General features: G+C 43.5%; 1 pseudogene; it reads right to left on the reverse strand.

The window, feature by feature from the left end:
- Positions 1-522: 522 nt before the first annotated feature.
- LOC109896504 (probable tRNA (uracil-O(2)-)-methyltransferase) lies at positions 523-18,775 on the reverse strand (annotated as a pseudogene).

Below are 18,775 nucleotides of genomic sequence, written 5' to 3' on the forward strand. Positions count from 1 at the left end.
AATAAATAATTATACCCAATTTTGTATTGTTGGTTCAACTTGTTAGCCAGGGTTCGTGCAGGTAACCAAGAATTTACAACTTTCAGATGAGACTGAATTAAGATGCCGATTAATATTGACTGCTATTGATGTCAAATATTACTAGGTCTTTAAGAGTTTATTTGGAAGATAACAGCTCTATAAATATTATTTTGTGGTGCCCGACTCTCTAGTTATTCACATGATTAGCTCAATCATGTAATATTAATTACGGATAAATGATTTTATAGAATAGCATGTCATATCACTTAATCCGGCATAGCCAAAGACACGACAGCCCTCTACTGCCTCCATATGACCTTTGAGCCACATGGTTACAAGCCCAGGGGTTAGAAGAACACAGGCGGGAACACAGAGAGCAGCACACAGGACACCCCCCGAACACTACCCAATACATAATTAATGGCCCTGACATTTACAGTTTTAAACCCATATGTCTTTTCTTCTGACCTGTTTTTGTGAGGTAATAAAGACAATAGGATGTTTATATTTTAGATGTTATATTTGCGATGTGCAAAACAAATAGCAAAGCTTGCTCCCCGATTACAAACTCAAAAGTACCGTATCTAGCCAGATTTAGGTCTGAAAAGTCCAATAAATTACAACCAAGTATGTACAAATTACTTTGTAGTCACAGGTGTTTGTGTACCATCGTTTCACGGCATAAATAAAAACAAGTCAAATAAAAATAAAGCAACGGTCTAAACTGAATCGAGCGTTTAATTTGAGTTCTTCATTTTCTTGAGTAGTCTGGTGGAAGGTCGTCGGCTCAACGGGCAAAGTCACACTCCTCGGCCGGCAGGGGGAATCCGTGGGGGTGGTGGGCATGGAACCAGCAGGCCCGGATCTTCAGGACACCAGAGAGTAGGGGCTTCAGCATAGCATCAGCCCTGGTACCTTGCAGCATTCTGGGTCTGTACCCGGCAGTTCCGGATATGGAACATACCACCTTTACTGGAAGAGAGAGAGGAGGGGGTTTAATACAAACATTTTTATATTACTAATAGGTTTCAAGAGTTTAGGCAAGCTTTGAGAGACTGCCAAATGAAAATTCCTTCAAGCTGAGAGTGGGGAAGATTCCATCTACTTTTTCAAGTATTCTTATCTGAATGTGACATTCCAATAATCCCTGAATTGCTTCAGTATGATTCATGCAGTTAGACCCAGTACCAGAACCATTGATATAGAGTGCAGCAAACGAAATAGTCATCATGTTCACACCAAACGTTCCAAGATAATGAACCTTCATGTGAGAATGCAAATAATAATGTTATTTTCACATGATGTTTGGTGCCAAAATGGGATACTTACCAGATCACTACATTGAACTGGATCCATACAGTAGGGCAAAAAAGTATTTAGTCAGCCACCAATTGTAATTGTGCAAGTTCTCCCAATTAAAAAGACGAGAGAGGCCTGTAATTGTCATCATAGGTACACTTAAACTATGACAGACAAAATAAGAAAAAAATACAGAAAATCACATTTTTAATGAATTTATTTGCAAATTATGGTGGAAAATGAGTAAGTTTCTCAATACTTTGTTATATACCCTTTGTTGGCAATGACAGAGGTCAAACGTTTTCTGTAAGTCTTCACAAGGTTTTCACACACTGTTGCTGGTATTTTGGCCCATTCCTCCATGCAGATCTCCTCTAGAGCAGTGATGTTTTGGGGCTGTTGCTGGGCAACACAGACTTTCAACTCCCTCCAAAGATTTTCTATGGGGTTGAGATCTGGAGACTGGCTAGGCCACTCCAGGACCTTGAAATGCTTCTTACGAAGCCACTCCTTTGTTGCCTGAGCGGTGTGTTTGGGATCATTGTCATGCTGAAAGACCCAGCCACGTTTCATCTTCAATGCCCTTGCTGATGGAAGGAGGTTTTCACTCAAAATCTCATGGCCCCATTCATTCATTCGATACACGGCCCCATTCATTCTTTCCTTTACACAGATCAGTCGTCCTGGTCCCTTTGCAGAAAAACAGACTCAAAGCATGATGTTTCCACCCCCATGCTTCACAGTAGGTATGGTGATCTTTGGATGCATTCTTTGTCCTCCAAACACGACGAGTTGAGTTTTTGGTTTCATCTGACCATATGACATTCTCCCAATCTTCTTCTGGATCATCCAAATGCTCTCTAGTAAACTTCAGACGGGCCTGGACATGTACTGGCTTAAGCAGGGGGACATGTCTGGCACTGCAGGATTTGAGTCCCTGGCGGTGTAGTGTGTTACTGATGGTAGGCTTTGTTACTTTGGCCCCAGCTCTCTGCAGGTCATTCACTAGGTCCCCCTATGTGGTTCTGGGATTTTTGCTCACCGTTCTTGTGATCATTTTGACCCCACGGGGTGAGATCTTGCGTGGAGCCCCAGATCGAGGGAGATTATCAGTGGTCTTGTATGCCTTCCATTTCCTAATAATTGCTCCCACAGTTGATTTCTTCAAACCAAGCTGCTTACCTATTGCAGATTCAGTCTTCCCAGCCTGGTGCAGGTCTACCATTTTGTTTCTGGTGTCCTTTGACAGCTCTTTGGTCTTGGCCATAATGGAGTTTGGAGTGTGACTGTTTGAGGTTGTGGACACGTGTCTTTTATACTGAATACAAGTTCAAACAGGTGCCATTAATACAGGTAACGAGAGGACAGAGGAGCCTCTTAAAGAAGAAGTTACAGGTCTGTGAGAGACAGAAATCTTGCTTGTTTGTAGGTGACCAAATACTTATTTTCCACCATAATTTGCAAATTAATTAATAAAAAATCCTACAATGTGATTTTCTGGGTTTTTTTTTTCTCTCATTCTGTCTGTCATAGTTGAAGTGTACCTATGATGAAAATTACAGGCCTCTCTCATCTTTTTAAGTGGGAGAACTTGCACAATTGGTGGCTGACTAAATACTTTTTTGCCCCACTGTATACATTTCTGGTTAGAGCTGGATCTATATCATCTCTGGTTAGAATTGGATCTGTATCATCTCTGGTTGGAACTGGATCTGTATCATCTCTGGTTAAAACTGGATCTATATCATCTCTGGTTATAGCCAAATATGGAGCTCAGAGCTTTGTTGAGATAATGTCTGGATTAGGGTAAAAACATTCTAGTAACATTCCCAAAACTCTCAGGTTTTCCTGACATTTTGGTGGGAGGATTCTGGATTTCCTGCGTATTCCTGCCCGATTCCAGTCTTCCAACCGGGACTACTGAAAATCCTGGGAAAGTTGTCATCATTTTTCAACACTAGTCTGGATGCTGAGTTTGTACTGCACGTACCTCTGAAGACCTGGTGGTTGTTCTTGAGCAGGTGTACAGACCTCCACACTCCTTCTTTTAAGACCTGTAGAGTCTCCTACTACCTGACAGACTGCCTGAAGAGGAGAGAGTGAGAGAGTGCATTTGGATTAAAAAAGGAGAAGGTGGTGGTTCAGGGTTCAAGAATGGAGTAGTAGGAGAAGGATGAAATGTAAGAGTGACTGGAGAGACTTTTGGGATGGCACAGCCTGCATCCCAAATGGCACCCTATTTCCTACATAGTGCACTACTTTTGACCAAAGCCAAAAATGGGGCCCTGGTCAAAAGTAGTGCACTACAAAGGGAATACAGTGCCATTTGGGACACAGCCTGAGAGATAAGGGAGTTGTGCTAAATTAGAGCCTCAAAAAAGAACTTGTTCTCTCAGAAAGTTCATCTCAGGTGTCAAGAAAGTCAGAGCTGTGAAGTCAATTAAACTCAGTCCAACATGCTGTCATAAGAGAACATTTCACCACCTAAGTTCCCCAGCGTCATTTCAGATACCAGAGTTAGGAGAGAGGGAGGTATTACAATTAACCCATTCCCCAGGCTGCCTTAGATAATGGGTATGCATGGCCAAAAACTATTTTTGTGTTTCCACAATGTGTGTAAGCCAAGATATGAATTCCCAGTGGAGTTCGCAGCAGAGCAGCTAGCCAACCTTTAAGTTCCATTTCATGGAGATTAAGGTATTTCTGGCTTTACTTTCCCTTCTACATGAAGAATTCAATCTGTTTTGACCTTTGGTTCGTATAAATGACAATCTCATCTTCTCTCTTTGGCATACGGGAGTGCAGTTCACCTTAGGTTCCCCCGTGTTGTTGTTGTTTTTTACATCATTATAGTTATATAGACTACAGTCGCGAGGATAGCCCATGTGTTTATTATATCAGACCCAGAAGTCTGGACAGTGGGCACCCCATTGTGATTTCCCTGCTGTGGAACAGCTATTACCCTCTTACCAACCTTTTTTTATTTAACCAGGTAGGGAAGTTGAGAACAAGTTCTCATTTACAATTACGACCTGGCCAAGATAAAGCAAAGCAGTTTGACACATACAACAACACAGAGTTACACATGGAGTAAAACAAACATACAGTAGAAAAATAAGTTTATATACGATGTGAGCAAACGAGGTGAGATAAAGGAGGTAAAGGCAAAAAAAGGCCATGGTGGCGAATATAACAAGTACAATATAGCAAGTAAAACACTGGAATGGTAGATTTGCAGTGGAAGAATGTGCGAAGTAGAAATATAAATAATGGGGTGCAAAGGAGCAAAATAAATACAGTAGGGGATGAGGTAGTTGTTTGGGCTAAATTATAGATGGGCTATGTACAGGTGCAGTAATCTGTGAGCTGCTCTGATAAATAATGGGGTGCAAAGGAGCAAAATAAATACAGTAGGGGAAGAGGTAGTTGTTTGGGCTAAATTATAGATGGGCTATGTACAGGTGCAGTAAACTGTGAGCTGCTCTGACAGCTGGTGCTTAAAGCTAGTGAGGCGGCCAGAGCTTCATGTTCCTAGGAAACTATGCAGTTTTTTGTTTTTTTATGTGTTATTTCTTATATTAGTACCCCAGGTCATCTTAGGTTTCATTACATACAGTCGAGAAGAACTACTGAATATAAGATCAGCGTCAACTCACCATCAGTACGACCAAGAATATGTTTTTCGCGACGCGGATCCTGTGTTCTGCCTTACAAACAGGACAACGGAGTGGATCCCATGCAGCGACCCCAAAAAACGACAAAAACGAAAAAGAGGGAAACGAGGCGGTCTTCTGGTCAGACTCCGGAGACGGGCACACTGTGCACCACTCCCTAGCATTCTTCTTGCCAATGTCCAGTCTCTTGACAACAAGGTTGATGAAATCCGAGCAAGGGTAGCATTCCAGAGGGACATCAGAGACTGTAACGTTCTTTGCTTCACGGAAACATGGCTCACTGGAGAGACGCTATCCGAGGCGGTGCAGCCAACGGGTTTCTCCACGCATCGCGCCGACAGAAACAAACATCTTTCTGGTAAGAAGAGGGGCGGGGGCGTATGCCTTATGGCTAACGAGACATGGTGTGATGAAAGAAACATACAGGAACTCAGATCCTTCTGTTCACCTGATTTAGAATTCCTCACAATCAAATGTAGACCGCATTATCTACCAAGAGAATTCTCTTCGATTATAATCACAGCCGTATATATCCCCCCCCAAGCAGACACATCGATGGCTCTGAACAAACTTTATTTAACTCTTTGCAAACTGGAAACCATTTATCCGGAGGCTGCATTCATTGTAGCTGGGATTTTAACAAGGCTAATCTGAAAACAAGACTCCCTAAATTTTATCAGCATATCGATTGCGCAACCAGGGGTGGAAAGACCTTGGACCATTGTTACTCTAACTTCCGCGACGCATATAAGGCCCTGCCCCGCCCCCCTTTCGGAAAAGCTGACCACGACTCCCTTTTGTTGATCCCTGCCTACAGACAGAAACTAAAACAAGAGGCCCCCACGCTGAGGTCTGTCCAACGCTGGTCTGACCAAGCTGACTCCACACTCCAAGACTGCTTCCATCACGTGGACTGGGATATGTTTCGTATTGCGTCAGATAACAATATTGACGAATATGCTGATTCGGTGTGCGAGTTCAATAGAACGTGCGTTGAAGATGTCGTTCCCATAGCAATGATTAAAACATTCCCTAACCAGAAACCGTGGATTGATGGCAGCATTCACGTGAAACTGAAAGCGCGAACCACTGCTTTTAATCAGGGCAAGGTGTCTGGTAACATGACCGAATACAAACAGTGCAGCTATTCCCTCCGCAAGGCTATCAAACAAGCTAAGCGTCAGTACAGAGACAAAGTAGAATCTCAATTCAACGGCTCAGACACAAGAGGCATGTGGCAGGGTCTACAGTCAATCACGGACTACAGGAAGAAATCCAGCCCAGTCACGGACCAGGATGTCTTGCTCCCAGGCAGACTAAATAACTTTTTTGCCCGCTTTGAGGACAATACAGTGCCACTGACACGGCCTGCAACGAAAACATGCGGTCTCTCCTTCACTACAGCCGAGGTGAGTAAGACATTTAAACGTGTTAACCCTCGCAAGGCTGCAGGCCCAGACGGCATCCCCAGCCGCGCCCTCAGAGCATGCGCAGACCAGCTGGCCGGTGTGTTTACGGACATATTCAATCAATCCCTATACCAGTCTGCTGTTCCCACATGCTTCAAGAGGGCCACCATTGTTCCTGTTCCCAAGAAAGCTAAGGTAACTGAGCTAAACGACTACCGCCCCGTAGCACTCACTTCCGTCATCATGAAGTGCTTTGAGAGACTAGTCAAGGACCATATCACCTCCACCCTACCTGACACCCTAGACCCACTCCAATTTGCTTACCACCCAAATAGGTCCACAGACGATGCAATCTCAACCACACTGCACACTGCCCTAACCCATCTGGACAAGAGGAATACCTATGTGAGAATGCTGTTCATCGACTACAGTTCGGCATTCAACACCATAGTACCCTCCAAGCTCGTCATCAAGCTCGAGACCCTGGGTCTCGACCCCGCCCTGTGCAACTGGGTACTGGACTTCCTGACGGGCCGCCCCCAGGTGGTGAGGGTAGGCAACAACATCTCCTCCCCGCTGATCCTCAACACTGGGGCCCCACAAGGGTGCGTTCTGAGCCCTCTCCTGTACTCCCTGTTCACCCACGACTGCGTGGCCACGCACGCCTCCAACTCAATCATCAAGTTTGCGGACGACACAACAGTGATAGGCTTGATTACCAACAACGACGAGACGGCCTACAGGGAGGAGGTGAGGGCCCTCGGAGTGTGGTGTCAGGAAAATAACCTCACACTCAACGTCAACAAAAAACTAAGGAGATGATTGTGGACTTCAGGAAACAGCAGAGGGAACACCCCCCTATCCACATCGATGGAACAGTAGTGGAAAGGGTAGCAAGTTTTAAGTTCCTCGGCATACACATCACAGACAAACTGAATTGGTCCACTCACACAGACAGCATCGTGAAGAAGGCGCAGCAGCGCCTCTTCAACCTCAGGAGTCTGAAGAAATTCGGCTTGTCACCAAAAGCACTCACAAACTTCTACAGATGCACAATCGAGAGCATCCTGGCAGGTTGTATCACCGCCTGGTACAGCAACTGCTCCGCCCTCAACCGTAAGGCTCTCCAGAGGGTAGTGAGGTCTGCACAACGCATCACCGGGGGCAAACTACCTGCCCTCCAGGACACCTACACCACCCGATGTTACAGGAAGGCCATAAAGATCATCAAGGACATCAACCATCCAAGCCACTGCCTGTTCACCCCGCTATCATCCAGAAGGCGAGGTCAGTACAGGTAAATCAAAGCTGGGACCGAGAGACTGAAAAACAGCTTCTATCTCAAGGCCATCAGACTGTTAAACAGCCACCACTAACATTGAGTGGCTGCTGCCAACACACTGACACTGACTCAACTCTAGCCACTTTAATAATGGGAATTGATGGGAAATTATGTAAATATATCACTAGCCACTTTAAACAATGCTACCTTATATAATGTTACTTACCCTACATTATTAATCTCATATGCATACGTATATACTGTACTCGATATCATCGACTGCATCCTTATGTAATACATGTATCACTAGCCACTTTAACTATGCCACTTTGTTTACATACTCATCTCATATGTATATACTGTACTCGATACCATCTACTGTATCTTGCCTATGCTGCTCTGTACCATCACTCATTCATATATCCTTATGTACATATTCTTTATCCCCTTACACTGTGTATAAGACAGTAGTTTTGGAATTGTTAGTTAGATTACTTGTTGGTTATTACTGCATTGTCGGAACTAGAAGCACAAGCATTTCGCTACACTCACATTAACATCTGCTAACCATGTGTATGTGACAAATAAAATTTGATTTGATTTTGAGATGTGTTTCCAATTTCAAAGATTTTTGTAGTTCGTTACAGTCATTGGCAAGCAGAGAACTGGAAGGAGAGGCAGCCAAAGGAAGAATTGGTTTTGGGGGTGACCAGAGAGATATACATGCTGGAGCGCATGCTACAGGTGGGTGCTGCTATGGTGACCAGTGAGCTGAGATAAGGGGACTTTACCTAGCAGCTTCTTGTAGATGACCTGGAGCCAGTGGGTTTGGCGACAGGAATGAAGCGAGGGCCAGCCAACGAGAGCATACAGGTCGCAGTGGTGGGTAGTATATGGGGCTTTGGTGACAAAACAGATGGCATTGTGATAGACTGCATCCAATTTATTGAGTTGAGTATTGGAGGCTATTTTGTAAATGACATCGCCGAAGTCGAGGATCGGTAGGATGGTCAGTTTTAGGAGGGTATGTTTGGCAGCATGAGTGAAGGATGCTTTGTTGCGAAATAGGAAGCCAATTCTAGATTAAACTTTGGATTGGAGATGTTTGATGTGAGTCTGGAAGGAGAGTTTACAGTCTAATATTTGTAGTTGTCCACATATCAGAACCGTCCAGATAGTGATGCTGGATGGGCAGGCAGGTGCAGGCAGCGATCTGTTGAAGAGCATGCATTTGGTTTTACTTGTATTTAAGAGCAGTTGGAAGCCACAAAAGGAGAGTTGTATGGCATTGAAGCTCGTCTGGAGGGTTGTTAACACAGTGTCCAAAGAAGGGCCAGAAGTATACAGAATGGTGTCATCTGTGTAGAGGTGGATCAGAGACTCACCAGCAGCAAGAGCGACATCATTGATGTATACAGAGAAGAGAGTCGGCCCAAGAATTGAACCCTGTGGCACCCCCATAGAGACTGCCAGAGGGCCGGACAACAGGCCCTCCGATTTGAAACACTGAACTCTATCAGAGAAGTAGTTGGTGAACCAGGCGAGGCAATCATTTGAGAAACCAAGGCTGTCGAGTCTGCCGATGAGGATGTGGTGATTGACAGAGTCGAAAGCCTTGGCCAGGTCAATGAATACGGCTGCACAGTATTGTTTCTTATCGATGGCGTTTAAGATATCGTTTAGGACCTTGAGCGTGGCTGAGGTGCACCCATGACCAGCTCTGAAACCAGATTGCACAGAGGAGAAGGTGCGCTGGGATTCAAAATGGTCGGTGATCTGTTTGTTAACTTGGCTTTCGAAGACCGTAGAAAGGCAGGGTAGGATAGATATAGGTCTGTAGCAGTTTGAAGATGGGGATGACCGCAGCTGCTTTCCAATCTTTGGGAATCTCAGACGACACGAAAGAGAGGTTGAACAGGCTAGTAATAGGGGTTGCAACAATTTCGGCAGATAATTTTAGAAAGAATGGGTCCAGATTGTCTAGCCCGGCTGATTTGTAGGGGTCCAGATTTTGCAGCTCTTTCAGAACATCAGTGACATCAAATGACAGCACAATACCTGTCAATCAATCACCAAGGACCCTCCACTCTAGATTATCAACTTCAAAACTGTTCTGTTGATTTTGTATAAAAGTGTTAAAACATGGCCTATTTAGCTTACATAGAGATTATTGTTACAGTACCGCACCACATTATGCAACATATTCATGACACTCAACCTTTGTTTTGTTTGCAGCTAGAGATAGTATGCCAAGGTACGTGTGAACAGTGGGCAGCTGGCAGCAGGTTGGCATTTATTGTCAGGAAGGAAGGAAGCTCTGCAAAGTGGTCACTAGCTGGCACATGCACAAATTCATAAAATCCGATTTTAAACCTAACCTTAACCCTAACCACATTGCCAACCCTAACCTTTATGATATTGACAATTTTGACTTTGTAGCTGGCCCATCTAGTGGAAATGGCTCTGTTCTGCCTCCAGGGCAAGATTCAGGACAAACGTCAACCTGCGGGGACCCAGGACCCTACTATAACATCATTACAACGTTTACAGCTGCCCTTTTGAGACCATAGCCTACACTGCTAATTGAGATGAATGGGATAACTGGGGCTATTGACAATGTGGAATTAATCTGGACCTGGCCTGGCCTCCTAGACTGTTATTAATGGATTGTCCATAGATACTGTGTTTGTGCACTGCTGTGAGCACAAGGTTGATTGCACGTTAACATTTATTTAGTGACTAAGAGGAAACAGAGATCCTGTATTTGTTTGTTGTCTGTTTTAGCCTGTATACTAAAACAGTGAATACTAAGCATTACTGCCATCTAAAAATACAATACAAAAATGTCACAATACCGGTAAAAATGTAGGCACAAAACCTTTCATCCGACCATACGGTGTTTGTACACAATTAGTATGCTAGTCGACTAGAAGAATGAATTACACAGTATGATTGTGGAAATTATTGCATCTTATGGTTCTTGTGTTTCTTTCAAACTTGCATGAGGCAATTGTTTAGCTTGTCCATTGATTGTCACATCTATTGAGAGAGAGAGACAGTGAAATTCGCGGGCTAGTTGCTGTCAGTGTCCCAGCCCCCCCCCCTCCACCACTTACCCTCCCTCTTTTCAGAGCAGCACCATAGGAGAACACAAATACAGAGTCATCCATAAAAGATGGATCAGAATGCATTATTCATCTCCATCCCGGGTTACAGGCGCTCTGTCTCTCCATCCTATTTTTCACCCCCTCCCTTTTCATTCCCTCCCGACTCTACCTTTCTGTCTGTCTCTCTAATTCCAGTCCTGAAAGAGATTCTTCTGTTTTAATCAGAGTACACTTCATCTCCTTATCTCATCTGTCGTACCTCGGGTGAAGGTGTGTGTGTAGGATGAGGGGAGGGGAGAATCTGGAGGGGTTGATAAAGGAGAGATGGGGGCGGTGTGTGTCATACACAGGATGTAGCTGGCAGAGGATGAAACACTTCCAGGGTTCAAAGCAGGGTCGCACTGCACCACCAGGGGCCTTGGTGGGGGGGCGAGAAGGACATAAGGGACCTATCATGACCTTAACATTCCTGAATTCCACAGAGTCAACTATACACCATGTAGTGTACATAAACCCAATATACTTCATTATAGTAATGATCCACAGAGCAGATATGTACTTTTTGTTATTTATTCCTAAACCTAATATGACCTCAATGACAGCACAATGTTTTGAAGGAGAGATTACCTTGTGATTTGATTGACAGTTTAGTTATTAAGTCCCATTCCCTTACCTCCAGTGCTCCAGGCATCAGGGACATCCCCGCCCTTGTCGGTCGACCAAGCAGAGTGTTGGCCACACGTAAGACTATACCATCTACAAAATCCTGGGGGAGGGCGGCGCAATTCCACACAGTCTCAATCCTCTCTCGGGGCTGGAACCCAGCTCCCCAGTTGTTCCCATGGGACCTGTCAGTCTCAGCTTCCCCCTCGACATTTGACCCTTGTACTGTGACCCCGGACCAGGTCTGACGACCCTGTATATACTTGACTCTCCACTCATCCGACAGCTAGTAGCTCCTTGACTTTCCTACCAGACACACCTGCAGAGTAAGGGGTTAGATTAAAACAATGTGACTGGCTATGTTAGCATATTCTGTGTTTTTTAATTTATTTGTATTTTCTATTATTATTTTTGTAATTTTTTGTGTTTTAGGAGATGCTCTTATCCAGAGCGACTAACAGCAGTGAGTGCATACATTTTTGTACTTTTCCCAATGGGAATTGAACCCTGATGTTGCAAGCATCATGCTCTACCAACTTAGCATATACGCTTTGTGGAGGGGATTCTCAGGCAGTCCTCCTCTGTGTTGAATCCACAGGCTGTGCTGATCTCAGAGATGAAGTCAATGTATTCCTTATACTGGGACTTCTGAAACTGTCTCCGCTGGTACTTCCCATAGAAGTCAAAGAAACGGCAGAACAATGTCCTGGCCGGAGAAGGATGACCTAGTGTGAGGAAAGTGACAGAAATGACACATCAAAACTATCCTTTATTTCCCTGGTTTAGTCTTAGAGAACCCTGGCCAAGCAGAGGTAGCAGACATCATAGAGGTGAGAACATACTGTAGGAACAACTGAATTAGGCAAGACTTACTCAAAGTTGGGTGTAAGAAAAATGAGGACAATTTAAAGCCTATGGAGCTATGAGGCACCGTTAAGTACTGTTGGGAGCTTTCAAACCAGAGACTAACTTCAAGAGCCAAGCTCAACATCGCCATCAGATGGCCGCCGCATCAAACAAGTCCCTTCACACATCAACACACCTCCAATCCCCCTCTCCCCAAACCAACCCAACTCATGAAAGTAACATGATTTCAAATTCAATAGATCAGCTGCCACTTGAGGCGGCTAAGCCAAATTGTGTCTGCTGATGACTTGCCTGGCCGCTATAACCGGGATCCACGGCGAGAGCTCCTCCGAGTGGTTTCCAATCAGCCAGTCTGTGTCCAGGAATAAGAAGCCATCACTGGGAGTGATTGCCATTTCCTGGAATAGAACCCACACCCAAAAGCACAAGAGGCTTCTTTAGATCAGAGAGACGCTCCGCCAACGACCGTAATTTGATTTTTGAATCATTAATTTCTTTAAATGACAAATGACTTGTGACACACCCAGCCGCTCTCTGTCGCTAAAGAACTCTGTTGCCAACTTTTAATATTGAAGGAGGATAACATCTTGATATTGTTATCCCAGCTCATTTAGTGTTAGGGTGGGTAAAAGGAAGGGTGATCTAAAATAATGAGTCAGATGAGGTTACAAATTCAATTTATTTGTATTTAATTTAAACCAACATTTTGTGCCTATTGCCATGTAGGGCCTAATTAAATAACTGGTCTTATACAACACAACAAAAGTAAACAAGTAAATAAATGATTTTAGCCTAAACCTGTGAACTAGGGAAACTAGATAAAATGACAACAGGGAGAGCCCTTTCAGGAGTTGGAGACCACTTCATGTTCTAGTATACACATCATATCCCATCACCATGTTCTAGTCTAGACACCATCATATCCCATCACCATGTTCTAGTCCAGACACCATCATATCCCATCACCATGTTCTAGTCTAGACACCATCCTATCCCATCACCATGTTCTAGTCTAGACAGCATCCTATCCCATCACCATGTTCTAGTCTAGACAGCATCCTATCCCATCACCATGTTCTAGTCTAGACACCATCCTATCCCATCACCATGTTCTAGTCTAGACACCATCCTATCCCATCACCATGTTCTAGTCTAGACACATCCTATCCCATCACCATGTTCTAGTCTAGACACCATCATATCCCATCACCATGTTCTAGTCCAGACACCATCTTATCCCATCTACATGTTCTAGTCTTGACACCATCCTATCCCATCACCATGTTCTAGTCTAGACACCATCCTATCCCATCACCATGTTCTAGTCTAGACACCATCCTATCCCATCACCATGTTCTAGTCTAGACACATCCTATCCCATCACCATGTTCTAGTCTAGACACATCCTATCCCATCACCATGTTCTAGTCTAGACACATCCTATCCCATCACCATGTTCTAGTCTAGACACATCCTATCCCATCACCATGTTCTAGTCTAGACACATACTATCCCATCACCATGTTCTAGTCTAGACACATCCTATCCCATCACCATGTTCTAGTCTAGACACATCCTATCCCATCACCATGTTCTAGTCTTGACACCCATCGTAATATATCACTGAGGATAAGGACACCAGAAAGGACAGGGCGCAGATCCTGCCAGAACCCCAAGCCTTTAGTTAAAGGTACAGCGAGTCCCTAACTAAACAAGCTAAACAATTGCCTCATGTAAGTTTGAAAGAAACACAAGAACCATAAGATGCAATAATTTCCACAATCTCATTCCGTGTAATTCATTCTTCTAGTCAACTAGCCTACTAATTGTGTACAAACACTGTATGGTCGGATGAAAGGTTTTGTGCCTACATTTTTACCGGTATTGTGACATTTTAGCATTGTATTTTTAGATTTCAGCTCTGCTTAGGATTCACTATTTTAGTATATTGGCTAAAACAGAGGCAACCACAAACAAATACAGTATCTCCGTTTCCTCTTAGTCACTAAATAAATGTTAATGTGCAATCAACCTTGTGCTCACAGCAGTGCACAAACACAGTATCTATGGACAATCCATTAATACCAGTCTAGGAGGCCAGTCCAGGTCCAGACTAATTCCACATTGTCAATAGCCCCAGTTATCCCATTCATCTCTAACGGACAGCTGTAAACGCTGTAGTGATATTATATTACATCACCGGGGGCCAAGCTTCCTGCCATCCAGGACCTATATACTAGGTGGTGTCAGAGGAATGCCCAAAAAATTGTCAAAGACTCCAGTCACCCAAGTCATAGACTGTTCTCTCTGCTACCGCACGGCAAGTGATACCGGAGCGCCAAGTCTAGGTCCAAAAGGCTCCTTAACATCTTCTATCCCCCAGCCATAAGACTGCTGAACAATTAATCAAATGGAAACCCAGACTATTTACATTGACCCCCCCCCTTTGTTTCACTGCTACCTACATGTACAAATTACCTGGACTAACCTGTATCCCCACACATTGACTCAGTACCCCCTGTATATAGCCTCGTTATTGTTATTTTATTGTGTTACATTTAATGTTTTACTTTAGTTTATTTAGTAAATATTTTCTTAACTCTATTTCTTGAACTGCATCGTTGGTTAAGGGCTTATAAATAAGCATTTCCCTGTAAGGTCTACCTGTTCTTTTCGGCGCATGTGACAAATAAAATGTGATTTGATATTAAGGCCCTGGGACCCTGCAGGATGACGTTTGTCCTGAATCTTGCCCTGGAGGCAGAACTGAGCCATTTCTGCTAGATGGGTCAGCTGCAAAGTCAAAATTGTCTAGATCATAAAGGTTAGGGTTGGCAATGTGGTTACGGTTAGGTTAAAAATCAGATTTAATGAATTTGTGCCTGTGCCAGCTAGTGACCACTTTGCAGAGCTTCCCCCAGGGCAAGATTCCTGACAATAAATGCCAACCTGCTGCCAGCTGCCCACTGTTCACACGTACCTTGGCATACTATCCCTAGCTGCAATCAAAACAAAGGTTGAGTGTCTTGAATATGTTGCATAATGTGGTGCAGTACTGTAACAATAATCTCTATGTAAGCTAAGTAGGCCATGTTAAACACTTATACAAAATCAACAGAACAGTTTTGAAGTTGATAATCTAGAGTAGAGAGCCCTTGGTGATTGATTGACTGGTATTGTGCTGTCATTTGTTGGTAAGAGGCTAATAGCTTTTCCACAGCAGGGAAATCACAATGGGGTGCCCACTGTCCAGACTTCTGGGTCTGATATAATAAACATGGGCTATCCTCGCGACTGTAGTCTATATAACTATAATGATGTAAAAAACAACAACAACACGGGGGAACCTAAGGTGAACTGCACTCCCGTATGCCAAAGAGAGAAGATGAGATTGTCATTTATACGACGCTGGGGAACTGAGGTGGCAAAATTCTCTCATGACAGCATGTTGGACTGAATTTAATTGACTTCACAGCTCTGACTGTCTGACACCTGAGATGAAATGTCTGAGAGAACAAGTTCTTTTTTGAGGCCCTAATTTACCACAACTCCCTTTTCTCTCAGGTTATGTCCCAAAATGGCAAGGTATTCCCTTTGTAGTGCACTACTTTTGCCCAGGGCCCCATAGGGCCCGTAGGGGTCTGATCAAAAGTAGTGCACTATGTAGAAAATAGGGTACTATATCGATGTTATATTAAGGCCCTGGGCCCTAATTGAAATCAAGGCTGGTCCAGACCGGACCAAAAAATTGGATCTGTAGATGTTGAAATCAAGGCTAGGGCAGACTGACTAAATTTCAACTTCTTTTCAACGTCCGGTGACGGTTGTTGCTCAGTGGGTGAGGATGTTGGTTACAGTAAAGGGAAAGAGAGCAGCATGTCTTCAGATGAAACATTGAAGGGGTGCGGCAGGGGGAAAGTAAAGCACAGCAGAGCACTGGTTCCCTGCAACCCCACGTGCAATTCCATGTGTGTCTATGGGGGTTAAGACTTAGGCTACATGTGACTTCATTTGAAAAGGTAAACGAAATAGTTCATATATTACCGCTATAATACCTACTGTACACATCATCTGAATTAATTTGGTATTCACAAATATTTCAAATAGTGCAATAGTTTTGGTTTCTTAGAAGAAGAAAAATATCCACAAAGCCCTCAAAATGAAGTTGATCTTGGGGTCTATTAAAGGGTATTATGAGGCTCATGCAGGATATACACCCTCTAAAGTAACAAGCGCTAACTGATCAAAGCTGAATAAAACAGTGTTTCATTTAGCCCTTCCTCACCTCTAGATAGGTTCATGGGCCGTACATATTCCAGATCTTCTGTTTCCTCACATCAATGCCCTTTCCAGGGTGCTGAAACACAAGCAGGTATGACGGTCAGTCAGTCCCTAATCACTTCATCAGCGGGCAGAACTGAACGTTGGGTACACAAAGACACTATTCACCTACCCCCAGTGTGTCATTTCAATCACGGCTATCCAGCGTTTTGATTAGACGTTAAATCACATCACTGATTGAATTGAACACTGGCATGAAATTGGCGCGGATTAAGTCCGCATCCCAAATGGCACCCTATTCCGTATATAGTGCACTATGGTCAATTCCAAGCCATGAGCACCAACATGTGATGTTCATAGGAGCATGTCAAATGAAAGCTAAGAGTAAAACATTTTATTTATTAAGGTATATATATACATTTTTCAACAACAAATTCTGAATAAGCTAAGACTGATTTCTTGTCAAACAGATGGAAAAGGGGTCTTTCACAACATCTACCAGAAAGTCTTAAAAGGTATTAAAAATACAGCAAACCATAATGAAGTAAAGACCCCTGCCAACTAATAAACACATTTAGTTTAGCAGAATTTTTTGGCCTTTATGAAACATTGCCTTGTGCTTTGAAATTCCATCATCAAAAATCCACTTATCTTTAAGATATTGTCATTTCTCTCCCTCTTAAGGGAGGATAATGAAAGTTCACAGAAGTAACAAGTAAAGGTAGATCTATCAATTAGTTAGTGTTTTTACTGATATCAATTTTGTTTATGAATTATTAAAATGAATGTAGACGCAGGGAGTCAGGAAACAAGTGCAGTGAGCTTAATAATAACGAACATTATAAAACAAGAGACAAATAAAACAAGGAAATATAAACAATACTACCTGACGACTGACAGAACAGAGCGCTAGATAAATTATAATCAAGGTGGTAATGAATTCCAGGTGTGACTGATGGGGTGCAGGTCTGCGTAATAATTGTTGCCAGGTGTGCGTAATGGTCGCAAGGTCTGTAAGTAAGTAAATCGGCGACGTTGAGCGCGTGAGCGGGAATGGACGTGACAAATTTGAAATCCTTTTACCAAATCGTCAACAGAATTTCAGAAGAATCGGTAACAGAATTTCTTAAACTGAATTGGTTGCAATGGGAAATCATAGTAGTTACAAATCACAGTTGGGTCTTCCTCTTTGTGGTGGTAAAAGCAAGAGTGCGAAAGGTCTGGACTACACATCCCTCTCACTCTTCTCTCCAATTAATATCACATATCTCAGTTCTTACATGTCACCTACCCAAGAGCCCCCTCTCTTTCCATTTACTGTAACCAAAATCAATGTTTTTTGTTTGTCGTTCATTTGCGGGCCCTTGTCAAATGTAGTGCACTATAAAGAGAATACAGTGCCATATGGGACGCATCCTAAAGCTTCTTACAACACACCAGCTACACCGTGTCATTGATTAAGCGTCCAGTGGACATTTGTGAACTAAAAAATATCGGAAACAAAGGTCAGTTTTCCACAGGTGTCCAGGTGTTATTATTCAGCACCAGGGCATATCAGGTTGTTTTATGTAACTGTGTTCTGGAAACCTAGTGTAGTGTTTATCATACATAGACCATTTCCATAACCAAGATCCACAAAGGACTGTTTGACCATCAGACCCTTCTCTGCTAGCTCCTCGCCCCATAGGACCTGTGCACTGATAGAACAATGGCGTTATTGTCATAAGAGCTGTCATTTCACACATATTAGCATTCTGTCCATATACTGAGGAGGCCTATCAAAAGATATGTAGCGAAGGCAATATCTTCAAAGGACAAACTTCTCAGGGTCTGTTACTTCAGGCCAAACATAAACAAAGACAGATATTACAGTATGTTGGGACATTAACATGAAAACAACTTCAACAACAACACTGCTACAACAACACTGCTACAAAGAATCTGATCTGTGACGCTACACTTCAAAAGACCAGACCATCTCCTTGTACTTTTCCTTCAGCTGTTAGTACATGATGTTGTACTTCTCTACAGGCAGCAGGGATGGGGTGCTCCTGAACTCACTGGTCCTACTCTCTGTGGCCCAGCTTACCAGTTTGGGCAGGAGCTCCTCAACCAGCCAGGGCAGTTAGGGGTAGACCCCCCGTCACTGAACCAGTCTTCAGGCCGCAGGAG

This window comes from Oncorhynchus kisutch, linkage group LG9 (genome assembly GCF_002021735.2).
Source record: "Oncorhynchus kisutch isolate 150728-3 linkage group LG9, Okis_V2, whole genome shotgun sequence".
NCBI classification, from domain to species: domain Eukaryota; kingdom Metazoa; phylum Chordata; class Actinopteri; order Salmoniformes; family Salmonidae; genus Oncorhynchus; species Oncorhynchus kisutch.